Source organism: Anomaloglossus baeobatrachus, unplaced genomic scaffold (assembly GCF_048569485.1).
Source record: "Anomaloglossus baeobatrachus isolate aAnoBae1 unplaced genomic scaffold, aAnoBae1.hap1 Scaffold_2651, whole genome shotgun sequence".
NCBI lineage: Eukaryota > Metazoa > Chordata > Amphibia > Anura > Aromobatidae > Anomaloglossus > Anomaloglossus baeobatrachus.
Window position 1 is genome coordinate 163,439 of NW_027442179.1, and position 16,109 is coordinate 179,547.

The 16,109-nt window shown below is 47.2% G+C and overlaps 11 non-coding genes and 1 pseudogene across 11 annotated transcripts; all 12 read right to left on the minus strand.

Annotated features, from left to right (window-relative positions):
* Nucleotides 1-971: 971 nt before the first annotated feature.
* Nucleotides 972-1,162, minus strand: LOC142264382 (U2 spliceosomal RNA). Its single transcript, XR_012730901.1, has one exon. It is a non-coding gene; the product is annotated as a U2 spliceosomal RNA (small nuclear RNA).
* A 1,117-nt stretch (nt 1,163-2,279) lies between these two features.
* On the minus strand, nt 2,280-2,472 carry LOC142264404 (U2 spliceosomal RNA). The gene has a single exon (XR_012730921.1). It is a non-coding gene; the product is annotated as a U2 spliceosomal RNA (small nuclear RNA).
* Nucleotides 2,473-3,215: 743 nt separating this feature from the next.
* On the minus strand, nt 3,216-3,357 carry LOC142264420 (U2 spliceosomal RNA; annotated as a pseudogene).
* A 1,117-nt stretch (nt 3,358-4,474) lies between these two features.
* Nucleotides 4,475-4,665, minus strand: LOC142264384 (U2 spliceosomal RNA). The gene has a single exon (XR_012730902.1). It is a non-coding gene; the product is annotated as a U2 spliceosomal RNA (small nuclear RNA).
* Nucleotides 4,666-5,782: 1,117 nt separating this feature from the next.
* Nucleotides 5,783-5,973, minus strand: LOC142264385 (U2 spliceosomal RNA). The gene has a single exon (XR_012730903.1). It is a non-coding gene; the product is annotated as a U2 spliceosomal RNA (small nuclear RNA).
* A 1,117-nt stretch (nt 5,974-7,090) lies between these two features.
* On the minus strand, nt 7,091-7,281 carry LOC142264386 (U2 spliceosomal RNA). Its single transcript, XR_012730904.1, has one exon. It is a non-coding gene; the product is annotated as a U2 spliceosomal RNA (small nuclear RNA).
* A 1,117-nt stretch (nt 7,282-8,398) lies between these two features.
* On the minus strand, nt 8,399-8,589 carry LOC142264388 (U2 spliceosomal RNA). The gene has a single exon (XR_012730906.1). It is a non-coding gene; the product is annotated as a U2 spliceosomal RNA (small nuclear RNA).
* Nucleotides 8,590-9,706: 1,117 nt separating this feature from the next.
* LOC142264389 (U2 spliceosomal RNA) lies at nt 9,707-9,897 on the minus strand. The gene has a single exon (XR_012730907.1). It is a non-coding gene; the product is annotated as a U2 spliceosomal RNA (small nuclear RNA).
* A 1,117-nt stretch (nt 9,898-11,014) lies between these two features.
* Nucleotides 11,015-11,205, minus strand: LOC142264390 (U2 spliceosomal RNA). Its single transcript, XR_012730908.1, has one exon. It is a non-coding gene; the product is annotated as a U2 spliceosomal RNA (small nuclear RNA).
* Nucleotides 11,206-12,322: 1,117 nt separating this feature from the next.
* LOC142264391 (U2 spliceosomal RNA) lies at nt 12,323-12,513 on the minus strand. The gene has a single exon (XR_012730909.1). It is a non-coding gene; the product is annotated as a U2 spliceosomal RNA (small nuclear RNA).
* A 1,117-nt stretch (nt 12,514-13,630) lies between these two features.
* On the minus strand, nt 13,631-13,821 carry LOC142264392 (U2 spliceosomal RNA). Its single transcript, XR_012730910.1, has one exon. It is a non-coding gene; the product is annotated as a U2 spliceosomal RNA (small nuclear RNA).
* A 1,117-nt stretch (nt 13,822-14,938) lies between these two features.
* Nucleotides 14,939-15,129, minus strand: LOC142264393 (U2 spliceosomal RNA). The gene has a single exon (XR_012730911.1). It is a non-coding gene; the product is annotated as a U2 spliceosomal RNA (small nuclear RNA).
* Between the last annotated feature and the right edge of the window lie 980 nt (nt 15,130-16,109).

A 16,109-nucleotide genomic window follows, 5' to 3' on the forward strand; every position in this document is an offset into this window, starting at 1 on the left:
AAAACAAGAAGAATGGTGCGTTTTGCAGCCGCCGCCCACTGCAATGAATCTGAATAACTCCTCCTTTAGGGCGCAAGCAACTCCCCTCCCCCTTGCAGTCTTTCCAATTCACGATACAAAAAGACGGACAGGACAGGTTGCCTGACTTTCCGTCACTGCCACCCTTTGCCATCCTTACCCGTAGAAAGCCCTTTCATCATCCCCAAACCCTAATCTTTTCCCTTTCCTTCCCAGCCCCCAAACCCTGCCCTCTGTACCTTTCTCACCACCCGCTTCCCTTCTCCTGTCATCCCCCTACCACCCGGGAAAAAAAGAGATTGCCCCCTCCTTCCACTAGCCCACCCTCCCACCCAAAGAACAACTTCTTCTGCGCAGCTTGTTTTCTAGGCAGCAGCGCTATTGTGATGTCATCGGGGGGCATTGTGACAAGCCGCCAGTGTTCCGTCTCTTCATGTTGTGCACTGTTCAAACCGAAAATACATCAACAGGCAGGCTACAGAAAAGCTTACTAACAAAGGTTAGAGAGGGGCTTTCTCAGAGGGCTTTTTACAGTTTGTCTATTCCCAATTAGCCGGTTTAGTATACTTAATGAAAGTACTAATTCTTTCATAGGCCGCCCATTCTTAGTATTTGACGTTCAGGTAACAACAGGTAACTTTATTTGGAGTGGAAGCAGAGAGATAACACCAGATGCCAATTGTAGATCCTCTCACACCTGTGGTCACTGCAGCATCTGACTCCACTTTGTCCAAAAGGGATCTATTCCATTCAATTACACATGATCTAGATTAGACTGACAACAAGATACTGCACGGGACATAGCAGAGTTGGTGAAGTTGAGTGGTGATGAGTTTGCTATTTGGATGAATAAAGCAAGTAAAAAGTGTGTTAGATAAAAATTCATTTCAATTCGCTAAACGGGCTAATATGAATCAGGTGAATCGAGTTCTGCTTTTGGAAACTGGGTTAAGAAGGGGTGCACCGTTCCTGGAGGTACTGCAATACCAGGTCAATGCGTGGAGTGGACAGAGCAAGCTCTTTTTCCATCTCCCTGTTCTAAAAATCCATTTAATATATGGTCCCCAGATAGGGGACGTATCAGATATTAAACTGATAAGAACAGATACTACACTTGATCTTAGCCAAAAGGCCGAGAAGCGATAACCAGAATTGGTTTGGGCCTCGAGTGGCACCCTGGCCTATGCCGGACACATCTTAGGGAGAGAGAGCGAGAGGGAGACAAACCCACGCCTACACAAGACATTTTGTCACCCAAGCCAACCCTTGAAAAGGCTGCTTTGCAGAGCAAAAACAAGAAGAATGGTGCGTTTTGCAGCCGCCGCCCACTGCAATGAATCTGAATAACTCCTCCTTTAGGGCGCAAGCAACTCCCCTCCCCCTTGCAGTCTTTCCAATTCACGATACAAAAAGACGGACAGGACAGGTTGCCTGACTTTCCGTCACTGCCACCCTTTGCCATCCTTACCCGTAGAAAGCCCTTTCATCATCCCCAAACCCTAATCTTTTCCCTTTCCTTCCCAGCCCCCAAACCCTGCCCTCTGTACCTTTCTCACCACCCGCTTCCCTTCTCCTGTCATCCCCCTACCACCCGGGAAAAAAAGAGATTGCCCCCTCCTTCCACTAGCCCACCCTCCCACCCAAAGAACAACTTCTTCTGCGCAGCTTGTTTTCTAGGCAGCAGCGCTATTGTGATGTCATCGGGGGGCATTGTGACAAGCCGCCAGTGTTCCGTCTCTTCATGTTGTGCACTGTTCAAACCGAAAATACATCAACAGGCAGGCTACAGAAAAGCTTACTAACAAAGGTTAGAGAGGGGCTTTCTCAGAGGGCTTTTTACAGTTTGTCTATTCCCAATTAGCCGGTTTAGTATACTTAATGAAAGTACTAATTCTTTCATAGGCCGCCCATTCTTAGTATTTGACGTTCAGGTAACAACAGGTAACTTTATTTGGAGTGGAAGCAGAGAGATAACACCAGATGCCAATTGTAGATCCTCTCACACCTGTGGTCACTGCAGCATCTGACTCCACTTTGTCCAAAAGGGATCTATTCCATTCAATTACACATGATCTAGATTAGACTGACAACAAGATACTGCACGGGACATAGCAGAGTTGGTGAAGTTGAGTGGTGATGAGTTTGCTATTTGGATGAATAAAGCAAGTAAAAAGTGTGTTAGATAAAAATTCATTTCAATTCGCTAATCGGGCTAATATGAATCAGGTGAATCGAGTTCTGCTTTTGGAAACTGGGTTAAGAAGGGGTGCACCGTTCCTGGAGGTACTGCAATACCAGGTCAATGCGTGGAGTGGACAGAGCAAGCTCTTTTTCCATCTCCCTGTTCTAAAAATCCATTTAATATATGGTCCCCAGATAGGGGACGTATCAGATATTAAACTGATAAGAACAGATTTTTGATTTAATGAAGCTTTCCAAAGCACCGCAAAAAATGCATGACCAAAGTCACACCAAAAACAGTGCAAAGGCTAGGATTCGTGTGGACCCCTCCGTGAGGAGAGGGTCCCCAAAAATCAACCCCGTCCCTCCGAGCCAGAAGGCCACAGCAAGGGTCAGGGATCTTCGGTGCTCCCCCAAGCCGAAGCCTGGTTGAGCCTTGTCGTTGCTCCCAGCGTCCACCCAGGCATCTTACCCAAGTGGAGTAGAGAGCTACTAGTTGTTGGTTTCGCAGCCGAAACTGCCCGGACCGTCAACCGGTGTTGGTTTCTCAGCCCAAGGCTAACCGGACCTCCAACCGGGTGTTGGTTTCTCAGCCGAAGCTGACCCGGACCTCCAACCGGGTGTTGGTTTCTCAGCCGAAGCTGACCCGGACCTCCAACCGGGTGTTGGTTTCTCAGCCGAAGCTGACCCGGACCTCCAACCGGGTGTTGGTTTCTCAGCCAAAGCTGACCCAGACCTCCAACCGGGTGTTGGTTTCTCAGCCCAAAGCTGAACGGACCTCCGACCATGATTATAAAAATTTCCCTTCCTAGCCAGAAGGCCGGGATAGAGCAATATGCTCAGAAAGTATGAAAAGGCAAGGTACGGTGTGCTACAGAGCCCAAGGCTCGCCGGGGTCCCAAGCCAGCAAGCTCAGACTCACTCCAGGGTCGTCAATCCTGGGGCACATTGCACCATAGCCCCCACACTTACTCAGTCTAATAGCCTCGTTCCTGGTAGGGCCATGGTTTCCTCTAGATGGATATACTATCCTCCCAAAGTACTAACAAGCGCAACCTTCCAGTGTGCATTGCATCATTGTACTAAGGTGGCCGGAGCCTTAAACCACCTTTTCGAACGATACTACACTTGATCTTAGCCAAAAGGCCGAGAAGCGATAACCAGAATTGGTTTGGGCCTCGAGTGGCACCCTGGCCTATGCCGGACACATCTTAGGGAGAGAGAGCGAGAGGGAGACAAACCCACGCCTACACAAGACATTTTGTCACCCAAGCCAACCCTTGAAAAGGCTGCTTTGCAGAGCAAAAACAAGAAGAATGGTGCGTTTTGCAGCCGCCGCCCACTGCAATGAATCTGAATAACTCCTCCTTTAGGGCGCAAGCAACTCCCCTCCCCCTTGCAGTCTTTCCAATTCACGATACAAAAAGACGGACAGGACAGGTTGCCTGACTTTCCGTCACTGCCACCCTTTGCCATCCTTACCCGTAGAAAGCCCTTTCATCATCCCCAAACCCTAATCTTTTCCCTTTCCTTCCCAGCCCCCAAACCCTGCCCTCTGTACCTTTCTCACCACCCGCTTCCCTTCTCCTGTCATCCCCCTACCACCCGGGAAAAAAAGAGATTGCCCCCTCCTTCCACTAGCCCACCCTCCCACCCAAAGAACAACTTCTTCTGCGCAGCTTGTTTTCTAGGCAGCAGCGCTATTGTGATGTCATCGGGGGGCATTGTGACAAGCCGCCAGTGTTCCGTCTCTTCATGTTGTGCACTGTTCAAACCGAAAATACATCAACAGGCAGGCTACAGAAAAGCTTACTAACAAAGGTTAGAGAGGGGCTTTCTCAGAGGGCTTTTTACAGTTTGTCTATTCCCAATTAGCCGGTTTAGTATACTTAATGAAAGTACTAATTCTTTCATAGGCCGCCCATTCTTAGTATTTGACGTTCAGGTAACAACAGGTAACTTTATTTGGAGTGGAAGCAGAGAGATAACACCAGATGCCAATTGTAGATCCTCTCACACCTGTGGTCACTGCAGCATCTGACTCCACTTTGTCCAAAAGGGAACTATTCCATTCAATTACACATGATCTAGATTAGACTGACAACAAGATACTGCACGGGACATAGCAGAGTTGGTGAAGTTGAGTGGTGATGAGTTTGCTATTTGGATGAATAAAGCAAGTAAAAAGTGTGTTAGATAAAAATTCATTTCAATTCGCTAATCGGGCTAATATGAATCAGGTGAATCGAGTTCTGCTTTTGGAAACTGGGTTAAGAAGGGGTGCACCGTTCCTGGAGGTACTGCAATACCAGGTCAATGCGTGGAGTGGACAGAGCAAGCTCTTTTTCCATCTCCCTGTTCTAAAAATCCATTTAATATATGGTCCCCAGATAGGGGACGTATCAGATATTAAACTGATAAGAACAGATACTACACTTGATCTTAGCCAAAAGGCCGAGAAGCGATAACCAGAATTGGTTTGGGCCTCGAGTGGCACCCTGGCCTATGCCGGACACATCTTAGGGAGAGAGAGCGAGAGGGAGACAAACCCACGCCTACACAAGACATTTTGTCACCCAAGCCAACCCTTGAAAAGGCTGCTTTGCAGAGCAAAAACAAGAAGAATGGTGCGTTTTGCAGCCGCCGCCCACTGCAATGAATCTGAATAACTCCTCCTTTAGGGCGCAAGCAACTCCCCTCCCCCTTGCAGTCTTTCCAATTCACGATACAAAAAGACGGACAGGACAGGTTGCCTGACTTTCCGTCACTGCCACCCTTTGCCATCCTTACCCGTAGAAAGCCCTTTCATCATCCCCAAACCCTAATCTTTTCCCTTTCCTTCCCAGCCCCCAAACCCTGCCCTCTGTACCTTTCTCACCACCCGCTTCCCTTCTCCTGTCATCCCCCTACCACCCGGGAAAAAAAGAGATTGCCCCCTCCTTCCACTAGCCCACCCTCCCACCCAAAGAACAACTTCTTCTGCGCAGCTTGTTTTCTAGGCAGCAGCGCTATTGTGATGTCATCGGGGGGCATTGTGACAAGCCGCCAGTGTTCCGTCTCTTCATGTTGTGCACTGTTCAAACCGAAAATACATCAACAGGCAGGCTACAGAAAAGCTTACTAACAAAGGTTAGAGAGGGGCTTTCTCAGAGGGCTTTTTACAGTTTGTCTATTCCCAATTAGCCGGTTTAGTATACTTAATGAAAGTACTAATTCTTTCATAGGCCGCCCATTCTTAGTATTTGACGTTCAGGTAACAACAGGTAACTTTATTTGGAGTGGAAGCAGAGAGATAACACCAGATGCCAATTGTAGATCCTCTCACACCTGTGGTCACTGCAGCATCTGACTCCACTTTGTCCAAAAGGGATCTATTCCATTCAATTACACATGATCTAGATTAGACTGACAACAAGATACTGCACGGGACATAGCAGAGTTGGTGAAGTTGAGTGGTGATGAGTTTGCTATTTGGATGAATAAAGCAAGTAAAAAGTGTGTTAGATAAAAATTCATTTCAATTCGCTAATCGGGCTAATATGAATCAGGTGAATCGAGTTCTGCTTTTGGAAACTGGGTTAAGAAGGGGTGCACCGTTCCTGGAGGTACTGCAATACCAGGTCAATGCGTGGAGTGGACAGAGCAAGCTCTTTTTCCATCTCCCTGTTCTAAAAATCCATTTAATATATGGTCCCCAGATAGGGGACGTATCAGATATTAAACTGATAAGAACAGATACTACACTTGATCTTAGCCAAAAGGCCGAGAAGCGATAACCAGAATTGGTTTGGGCCTCGAGTGGCACCCTGGCCTATGCCGGACACATCTTAGGGAGAGAGAGCGAGAGGGAGACAAACCCACGCCTACACAAGACATTTTGTCACCCAAGCCAACCCTTGAAAAGGCTGCTTTGCAGAGCAAAAACAAGAAGAATGGTGCGTTTTGCAGCCGCCGCCCACTGCAATGAATCTGAATAACTCCTCCTTTAGGGCGCAAGCAACTCCCCTCCCCCTTGCAGTCTTTCCAATTCACGATACAAAAAGACGGACAGGACAGGTTGCCTGACTTTCCGTCACTGCCACCCTTTGCCATCCTTACCCGTAGAAAGCCCTTTCATCATCCCCAAACCCTAATCTTTTCCCTTTCCTTCCCAGCCCCCAAACCCTGCCCTCTGTACCTTTCTCACCACCCGCTTCCCTTCTCCTGTCATCCCCCTACCACCCGGGAAAAAAAGAGATTGCCCCCTCCTCCCACTAGCCCACCCTCCCACCCAAAGAACAACTTCTTCTGCGCAGCTTGTTTTCTAGGCAGCAGCGCTATTGTGATGTCATCGGGGGGCATTGTGACAAGCCGCCAGTGTTCCGTCTCTTCATGTTGTGCACTGTTCAAACCGAAAATACATCAACAGGCAGGCTACAGAAAAGCTTACTAACAAAGGTTAGAGAGGGGCTTTCTCAGAGGGCTTTTTACAGTTTGTCTATTCCCAATTAGCCGGTTTAGTATACTTAATGAAAGTACTAATTCTTTCATAGGCCGCCCATTCTTAGTATTTGACGTTCAGGTAACAACAGGTAACTTTATTTGGAGTGGAAGCAGAGAGATAACACCAGATGCCAATTGTAGATCCTCTCACACCTGTGGTCACTGCAGCATCTGACTCCACTTTGTCCAAAAGGGATCTATTCCATTCAATTACACATGATCTAGATTAGACTGACAACAAGATACTGCACGGGACATAGCAGAGTTGGTGAAGTTGAGTGGTGATGAGTTTGCTATTTGGATGAATAAAGCAAGTAAAAAGTGTGTTAGATAAAAATTCATTTCAATTCGCTAATCGGGCTAATATGAATCAGGTGAATCGAGTTCTGCTTTTGGAAACTGGGTTAAGAAGGGGTGCACCGTTCCTGGAGGTACTGCAATACCAGGTCAATGCGTGGAGTGGACAGAGCAAGCTCTTTTTCCATCTCCCTGTTCTAAAAATCCATTTAATATATGGTCCCCAGATAGGGGACGTATCAGATATTAAACTGATAAGAACAGATACTACACTTGATCTTAGCCAAAAGGCCGAGAAGCGATAACCAGAATTGGTTTGGGCCTCGAGTGGCACCCTGGCCTATGCCGGACACATCTTAGGGAGAGAGAGCGAGAGGGAGACAAACCCACGCCTACACAAGACATTTTGTCACCCAAGCCAACCCTTGAAAAGGCTGCTTTGCAGAGCAAAAACAAGAAGAATGGTGCGTTTTGCAGCCGCCGCCCACTGCAATGAATCTGAATAACTCCTCCTTTAGGGCGCAAGCAACTCCCCTCCCCCTTGCAGTCTTTCCAATTCACGATACAAAAAGACGGACAGGACAGGTTGCCTGACTTTCCGTCACTGCCACCCTTTGCCATCCTTACCCGTAGAAAGCCCTTTCATCATCCCCAAACCCTAATCTTTTCCCTTTCCTTCCCAGCCCCCAAACCCTGCCCTCTGTACCTTTCTCACCACCCGCTTCCCTTCTCCTGTCATCCCCCTACCACCCGGGAAAAAAAGAGATTGCCCCCTCCTTCCACTAGCCCACCCTCCCACCCAAAGAACAACTTCTTCTGCGCAGCTTGTTTTCTAGGCAGCAGCGCTATTGTGATGTCATCGGGGGGCATTGTGACAAGCCGCCAGTGTTCCGTCTCTTCATGTTGTGCACTGTTCAAACCGAAAATACATCAACAGGCAGGCTACAGAAAAGCTTACTAACAAAGGTTAGAGAGGGGCTTTCTCAGAGGGCTTTTTACAGTTTGTCTATTCCCAATTAGCCGGTTTAGTATACTTAATGAAAGTACTAATTCTTTCATAGGCCGCCCATTCTTAGTATTTGACGTTCAGGTAACAACAGGTAACTTTATTTGGAGTGGAAGCAGAGAGATAACACCAGATGCCAATTGTAGATCCTCTCACACCTGTGGTCACTGCAGCATCTGACTCCACTTTGTCCAAAAGGGATCTATTCCATTCAATTACACATGATCTAGATTAGACTGACAACAAGATACTGCACGGGACATAGCAGAGTTGGTGAAGTTGAGTGGTGATGAGTTTGCTATTTGGATGAATAAAGCAAGTAAAAAGTGTGTTAGATAAAAATTCATTTCAATTCGCTAATCGGGCTAATATGAATCAGGTGAATCGAGTTCTGCTTTTGGAAACTGGGTTAAGAAGGGGTGCACCGTTCCTGGAGGTACTGCAATACCAGGTCAATGCGTGGAGTGGACAGAGCAAGCTCTTTTTCCATCTCCCTGTTCTAAAAATCCATTTAATATATGGTCCCCAGATAGGGGACGTATCAGATATTAAACTGATAAGAACAGATACTACACTTGATCTTAGCCAAAAGGCCGAGAAGCGATAACCAGAATTGGTTTGGGCCTCGAGTGGCACCCTGGCCTATGCCGGACACATCTTAGGGAGAGAGAGCGAGAGGGAGACAAACCCACGCCTACACAAGACATTTTGTCACCCAAGCCAACCCTTGAAAAGGCTGCTTTGCAGAGCAAAAACAAGAAGAATGGTGCGTTTTGCAGCCGCCGCCCACTGCAATGAATCTGAATAACTCCTCCTTTAGGGCGCAAGCAACTCCCCTCCCCCTTGCAGTCTTTCCAATTCACGATACAAAAAGACGGACAGGACAGGTTGCCTGACTTTCCGTCACTGCCACCCTTTGCCATCCTTACCCGTAGAAAGCCCTTTCATCATCCCCAAACCCTAATCTTTTCCCTTTCCTTCCCAGCCCCCAAACCCTGCCCTCTGTACCTTTCTCACCACCCGCTTCCCTTCTCCTGTCATCCCCCTACCACCCGGGAAAAAAAGAGATTGCCCCCTCCTTCCACTAGCCCACCCTCCCACCCAAAGAACAACTTCTTCTGCGCAGCTTGTTTTCTAGGCAGCAGCGCTATTGTGATGTCATCGGGGGGCATTGTGACAAGCCGCCAGTGTTCCGTCTCTTCATGTTGTGCACTGTTCAAACCGAAAATACATCAACAGGCAGGCTACAGAAAAGCTTACTAACAAAGGTTAGAGAGGGGCTTTCTCAGAGGGCTTTTTACAGTTTGTCTATTCCCAATTAGCCGGTTTAGTATACTTAATGAAAGTACTAATTCTTTCATAGGCCGCCCATTCTTAGTATTTGACGTTCAGGTAACAACAGGTAACTTTATTTGGAGTGGAAGCAGAGAGATAACACCAGATGCCAATTGTAGATCCTCTCACACCTGTGGTCACTGCAGCATCTGACTCCACTTTGTCCAAAAGGGATCTATTCCATTCAATTACACATGATCTAGATTAGACTGACAACAAGATACTGCACGGGACATAGCAGAGTTGGTGAAGTTGAGTGGTGATGAGTTTGCTATTTGGATGAATAAAGCAAGTAAAAAGTGTGTTAGATAAAAATTCATTTCAATTCGCTAATCGGGCTAATATGAATCAGGTGAATCGAGTTCTGCTTTTGGAAACTGGGTTAAGAAGGGGTGCACCGTTCCTGGAGGTACTGCAATACCAGGTCAATGCGTGGAGTGGACAGAGCAAGCTCTTTTTCCATCTCCCTGTTCTAAAAATCCATTTAATATATGGTCCCCAGATAGGGGACGTATCAGATATTAAACTGATAAGAACAGATACTACACTTGATCTTAGCCAAAAGGCCGAGAAGCGATAACCAGAATTGGTTTGGGCCTCGAGTGGCACCCTGGCCTATGCCGGACACATCTTAGGGAGAGAGAGCGAGAGGGAGACAAACCCACGCCTACACAAGACATTTTGTCACCCAAGCCAACCCTTGAAAAAGCTGCTTTGCAGAGCAAAAACAAGAAGAATGGTGCGTTTTGCAGCCGCCGCCCACTGCAATGAATCTGAATAACTCCTCCTTTAGGGCGCAAGCAACTCCCCTCCCCCTTGCAGTCTTTCCAATTCACGATACAAAAAGACGGACAGGACAGGTTGCCTGACTTTCCGTCACTGCCACCCTTTGCCATCCTTACCCGTAGAAAGCCCTTTCATCATCCCCAAACCCTAATCTTTTCCCTTTCCTTCCCAGCCCCCAAACCCTGCCCTCTGTACCTTTCTCACCACCCGCTTCCCTTCTCCTGTCATCCCCCTACCACCCGGGAAAAAAAGAGATTGCCCCCTCCTTCCACTAGCCCACCCTCCCACCCAAAGAACAACTTCTTCTGCGCAGCTTGTTTTCTAGGCAGCAGCGCTATTGTGATGTCATCGGGGGGCATTGTGACAAGCCGCCAGTGTTCCGTCTCTTCATGTTGTGCACTGTTCAAACCGAAAATACATCAACAGGCAGGCTACAGAAAAGCTTACTAACAAAGGTTAGAGAGGGGCTTTCTCAGAGGGCTTTTTACAGTTTGTCTATTCCCAATTAGCCGGTTTAGTATACTTAATTAAAGTACTAATTCTTTCATAGGCCGCCCATTCTTAGTATTTGACGTTCAGGTAACAACAGGTAACTTTATTTGGAGTGGAAGCAGAGAGATAACACCAGATGCCAATTGTAGATCCTCTCACACCTGTGGTCACTGCAGCATCTGACTCCACTTTGTCCAAAAGGGATCTATTCCATTCAATTACACATGATCTAGATTAGACTGACAACAAGATACTGCACGGGACATAGCAGAGTTGGTGAAGTTGAGTGGTGATGAGTTTGCTATTTGGATGAATAAAGCAAGTAAAAAGTGTGTTAGATAAAAATTCATTTCAATTCGCTAATCGGGCTAATATGAATCAGGTGAATCGAGTTCTGCTTTTGGAAACTGGGTTAAGAAGGGGTGCACCGTTCCTGGAGGTACTGCAATACCAGGTCAATGCGTGGAGTGGACAGAGCAAGCTCTTTTTCCATCTCCCTGTTCTAAAAATCCATTTAATATATGGTCCCCAGATAGGGGACGTATCAGATATTAAACTGATAAGAACAGATACTACACTTGATCTTAGCCAAAAGGCCGAGAAGCGATAACCAGAATTGGTTTGGGCCTCGAGTGGCACCCTGGCCTATGCCGGACACATCTTAGGGAGAGAGAGCGAGAGGGAGACAAACCCACGCCTACACAAGACATTTTGTCACCCAAGCCAACCCTTGAAAAGGCTGCTTTGCAGAGCAAAAACAAGAAGAATGGTGCGTTTTGCAGCCGCCGCCCACTGCAATGAATCTGAATAACTCCTCCTTTAGGGCGCAAGCAACTCCCCTCCCCCTTGCAGTCTTTCCAATTCACGATACAAAAAGACGGACAGGACAGGTTGCCTGACTTTCCGTCACTGCCACCCTTTGCCATCCTTACCCGTAGAAAGCCCTTTCATCATCCCCAAACCCTAATCTTTTCCCTTTCCTTCCCAGCCCCCAAACCCTGCCCTCTGTACCTTTCTCACCACCCGCTTCCCTTCTCCTGTCATCCCCCTACCACCCGGGAAAAAAAGAGATTGCCCCCTCCTTCCACTAGCCCACCCTCCCACCCAAAGAACAACTTCTTCTGCGCAGCTTGTTTTCTAGGCAGCAGCGCTATTGTGATGTCATCGGGGGGCATTGTGACAAGCTGCCAGTGTTCCGTCTCTTCATGTTGTGCACTGTTCAAACCGAAAATACATCAACAGGCAGGCTACAGAAAAGCTTACTAACAAAGGTTAGAGAGGGGCTTTCTCAGAGGGCTTTTTACAGTTTGTCTATTCCCAATTAGCCGGTTTAGTATACTTAATGAAAGTACTAATTCTTTCATAGGCCGCCCATTCTTAGTATTTGACGTTCAGGTAACAACAGGTAACTTTATTTGGAGTGGAAGCAGAGAGATAACACCAGATGCCAATTGTAGATCCTCTCACACCTGTGGTCACTGCAGCATCTGACTCCACTTTGTCCAAAAGGGATCTATTCCATTCAATTACACATGATCTAGATTAGACTGACAACAAGATACTGCACGGGACATAGCAGAGTTGGTGAAGTTGAGTGGTGATGAGTTTGCTATTTGGATGAATAAAGCAAGTAAAAAGTGTGTTAGATAAAAATTCATTTCAATTCGCTAATCGGGCTAATATGAATCAGGTGAATCGAGTTCTGCTTTTGGAAACTGGGTTAAGAAGGGGTGCACCGTTCCTGGAGGTACTGCAATACCAGGTCAATGCGTGGAGTGGACAGAGCAAGCTCTTTTTCCATCTCCCTGTTCTAAAAATCCATTTAATATATGGTCCCCAGATAGGGGACGTATCAGATATTAAACTGATAAGAACAGATACTACACTTGATCTTAGCCAAAAGGCCGAGAAGCGATAACCAGAATTGGTTTGGGCCTCGAGTGGCACCCTGGCCTATGCCGGACACATCTTAGGGAGAGAGAGCGAGAGGGAGACAAACCCACGCCTACACAAGACATTTTGTCACCCAAGCCAACCCTTGAAAAGGCTGCTTTGCAGAGCAAAAACAAGAAGAATGGTGCGTTTTGCAGCCGCCGCCCACTGCAATGAATCTGAATAACTCCTCCTTTAGGGCGCAAGCAACTCCCCTCCCCCTTGCAGTCTTTCCAATTCACGATACAAAAAGACGGACAGGACAGGTTGCCTGACTTTCCGTCACTGCCACCCTTTGCCATCCTTACCCGTAGAAAGCCCTTTCATCATCCCCAAACCCTAATCTTTTCCCTTTCCTTCCCAGCCCCCAAACCCTGCCCTCTGTACCTTTCTCACCACCCGCTTCCCTTCTCCTGTCATCCCCCTACCACCCGGGAAAAAAAGAGATTGCCCCCTCCTTCCACTAGCCCACCCTCCCACCCAAAGAACAACTTCTTCTGCGCAGCTTGTTTTCTAGGCAGCAGCGCTATTGTGATGTCATCGGGGGGCATTGTGACAAGCCGCCAGTGTTCCGTCTCTTCATGTTGTGCACTGTTCAAACCGAAAATACATCAACAGGCAGGCTACAGAAAAGCTTACTAACAAAGGTTAGAGAGGGGCTTTCTCAGAGGGCTTTTTACAGTTTGTCTATTCCCAATTAGCCGGTTTAGTATACTTAATGAAAGTACTAATTCTTTCATAGGCCGCCCATTCTTAGTATTTGACGTTCAGGTAACAACAGGTAACTTTATTTGGAGTGGAAGCAGAGAGATAACACCAGATGCCAATTGTAGATCCTCTCACACCTGTGGTCACTGCAGCATCTGACTCCACTTTGTCCAAAAGGGATCTATTCCATTCAATTACACATGATCTAGATTAGACTGACAACAAGATACTGCACGGGACATAGCAGAGTTGGTGAAGTTGAGTGGTGATGAGTTTGCTATTTGGATGAATAAAGCAAGTAAAAAGTGTGTTAGATAAAAATTCATTTCAATTCGCTAATCGGGCTAATATGAATCAGGTGAATCGAGTTCTGCTTTTGGAAACTGGGTTAAGAAGGGGTGCACCGTTCCTGGAGGTACTGCAATACCAGGTCAATGCGTGGAGTGGACAGAGCAAGCTCTTTTTCCATCTCCCTGTTCTAAAAATCCATTTAATATATGGTCCCCAGATAGGGGACGTATCAGATATTAAACTGATAAGAACAGATACTACACTTGATCTTAGCCAAAAGGCCGAGAAGCGATAACCAGAATTGGTTTGGGCCTCGAGTGGCACCCTGGCCTATGCCGGACACATCTTAGGGAGAGAGAGCGAGAGGGAGACAAACCCACGCCTACACAAGACATTTTGTCACCCAAGCCAACCCTTGAAAAGGCTGCTTTGCAGAGCAAAAACAAGAAGAATGGTGCGTTTTGCAGCCGCCGCCCACTGCAATGAATCTGAATAACTCCTCCTTTAGGGCGCAAGCAACTCCCCTCCCCCTTGCAGTCTTTCCAATTCACGATACAAAAAGACGGACAGGACAGGTTGCCTGACTTTCCGTCACTGCCACCCTTTGCCATCCTTACCCGTAGAAAGCCCTTTCATCATCCCCAAACCCTAATCTTTTCCCTTTCCTTCCCAGCCCCCAAACCCTGCCCTCTGTACCTTTCTCACCACCCGCTTCCCTTCTCCTGTCATCCCCCTACCACCCGGGAAAAAAAGAGATTGCCCCCTCCTTCCACTAGCCCACCCTCCCACCCAAAGAACAACTTCTTCTGCGCAGCTTGTTTTCTAGGCAGCAGCGCTATTGTGATGTCATCGGGGGGCATTGTGACAAGCCGCCAGTGTTCCGTCTCTTCATGTTGTGCACTGTTCAAACCGAAAATACATCAACAGGCAGGCTACAGAAAAGCTTACTAACAAAGGTTAGAGAGGGGCTTTCTCAGAGGGCTTTTTACAGTTTGTCTATTCCCAATTAGCCGGTTTAGTATACTTAATGAAAGTACTAATTCTTTCATAGGCCGCCCATTCTTAGTATTTGACGTTCAGGTAACAACAGGTAACTTTATTTGGAGTGGAAGCAGAGAGATAACACCAGATGCCAATTGTAGATCCTCTCACACCTGTGGTCACTGCAGCATCTGACTCCACTTTGTCCAAAAGGGATCTATTCCATTCAATTACACATGATCTAGATTAGACTGACAACAAGATACTGCACGGGACATAGCAGAGTTGGTGAAGTTGAGTGGTGATGAGTTTGCTATTTGGATGAATAAAGCAAGTAAAAAGTGTGTTAGATAAAAATTCATTTCAATTCGCTAATCGGGCTAATATGAATCAGGTGAATCGAGTTCTGCTTTTGGAAACTGGGTTAAGAAGGGGTGCACCGTTCCTGGAGGTACTGCAATACCAGGTCAATGCGTGGAGTGGACAGAGCAAGCTCTTTTTCCATCTCCCTGTTCTAAAAATCCATTTAATATATGGTCCCCAGATAGGGGACGTATCAGATATTAAACTGATAAGAACAGATACTACACTTGATCTTAGCCAAAAGGCCGAGAAGCGATAACCAGAATTGGTTTGGGCCTCGAGTGGCACCCTGGCCTATGCCGGACACATCTTAGGGAGAGAGAGCGAGAGGGAGACAAACCCACGCCTACACAAGACATTTTGTCACCCAAGCCAACCCTTGAAAAGGCTGCTTTGCAGAGCAAAAACAAGAAGAATGGTGCGTTTTGCAGCCGCCGCCCACTGCAATGAATCTGAATAACTCCTCCTTTAGGGCGCAAGCAACTCCCCTCCCCCTTGCAGTCTTTCCAATTCACGATACAAAAAGACGGACAGGACAGGTTGCCTGACTTTCCGTCACTGCCACCCTTTGCCATCCTTACCCGTAGAAAGCCCTTTCATCATCCCCAAACCCTAATCTTTTCCCTTTCCTTCCCAGCCCCCAAACCCTGCCCTCTGTACCTTTCTCACCACCCGCTTCCCTTCTCCTGTCATCCCCCTACCACCCGGGAAAAAAAGAGATTGCCCCCTCCTTCCACTAGCCCACCCTCCCACCCAAAGAACAACTTCTTCTGCGCAGCTTGTTTTCTAGGCAGCAGCGCTATTGTGATGTCATCGGGGGCCATTGTGACAAGCCGCCAGTGTTCCGTCTCTTCATGTTGTGCACTGTTCAAACCGAAAATACATCAACAGGCAGGCTACAGAAAAGCTTACTAACAAAGGTTAGAGAGGGGCTTTCTCAGAGGGCTTTTTACAGTTTGTCTATTCCCAATTAGCCGGTTTAGTATACTTAATGAAAGTACTAATTCTTTCATAGGCCGCCCATTCTTAGTATTTGACGTTCAGGTAACAACAGGTAACTTTATTTGGAGTGGAAGCAGAGAGATAACACCAGATGCCAATTGTAGATCCTCTCACACCTGTGGTCACTGCAGCATCTGACTCCACTTTGTCCAAAAGGGATCTATTCCATTCAATTACACATGATCTAGATTAGACTGACAACAAGATACTGCACGGGACATAGCAGAGTTGGTGA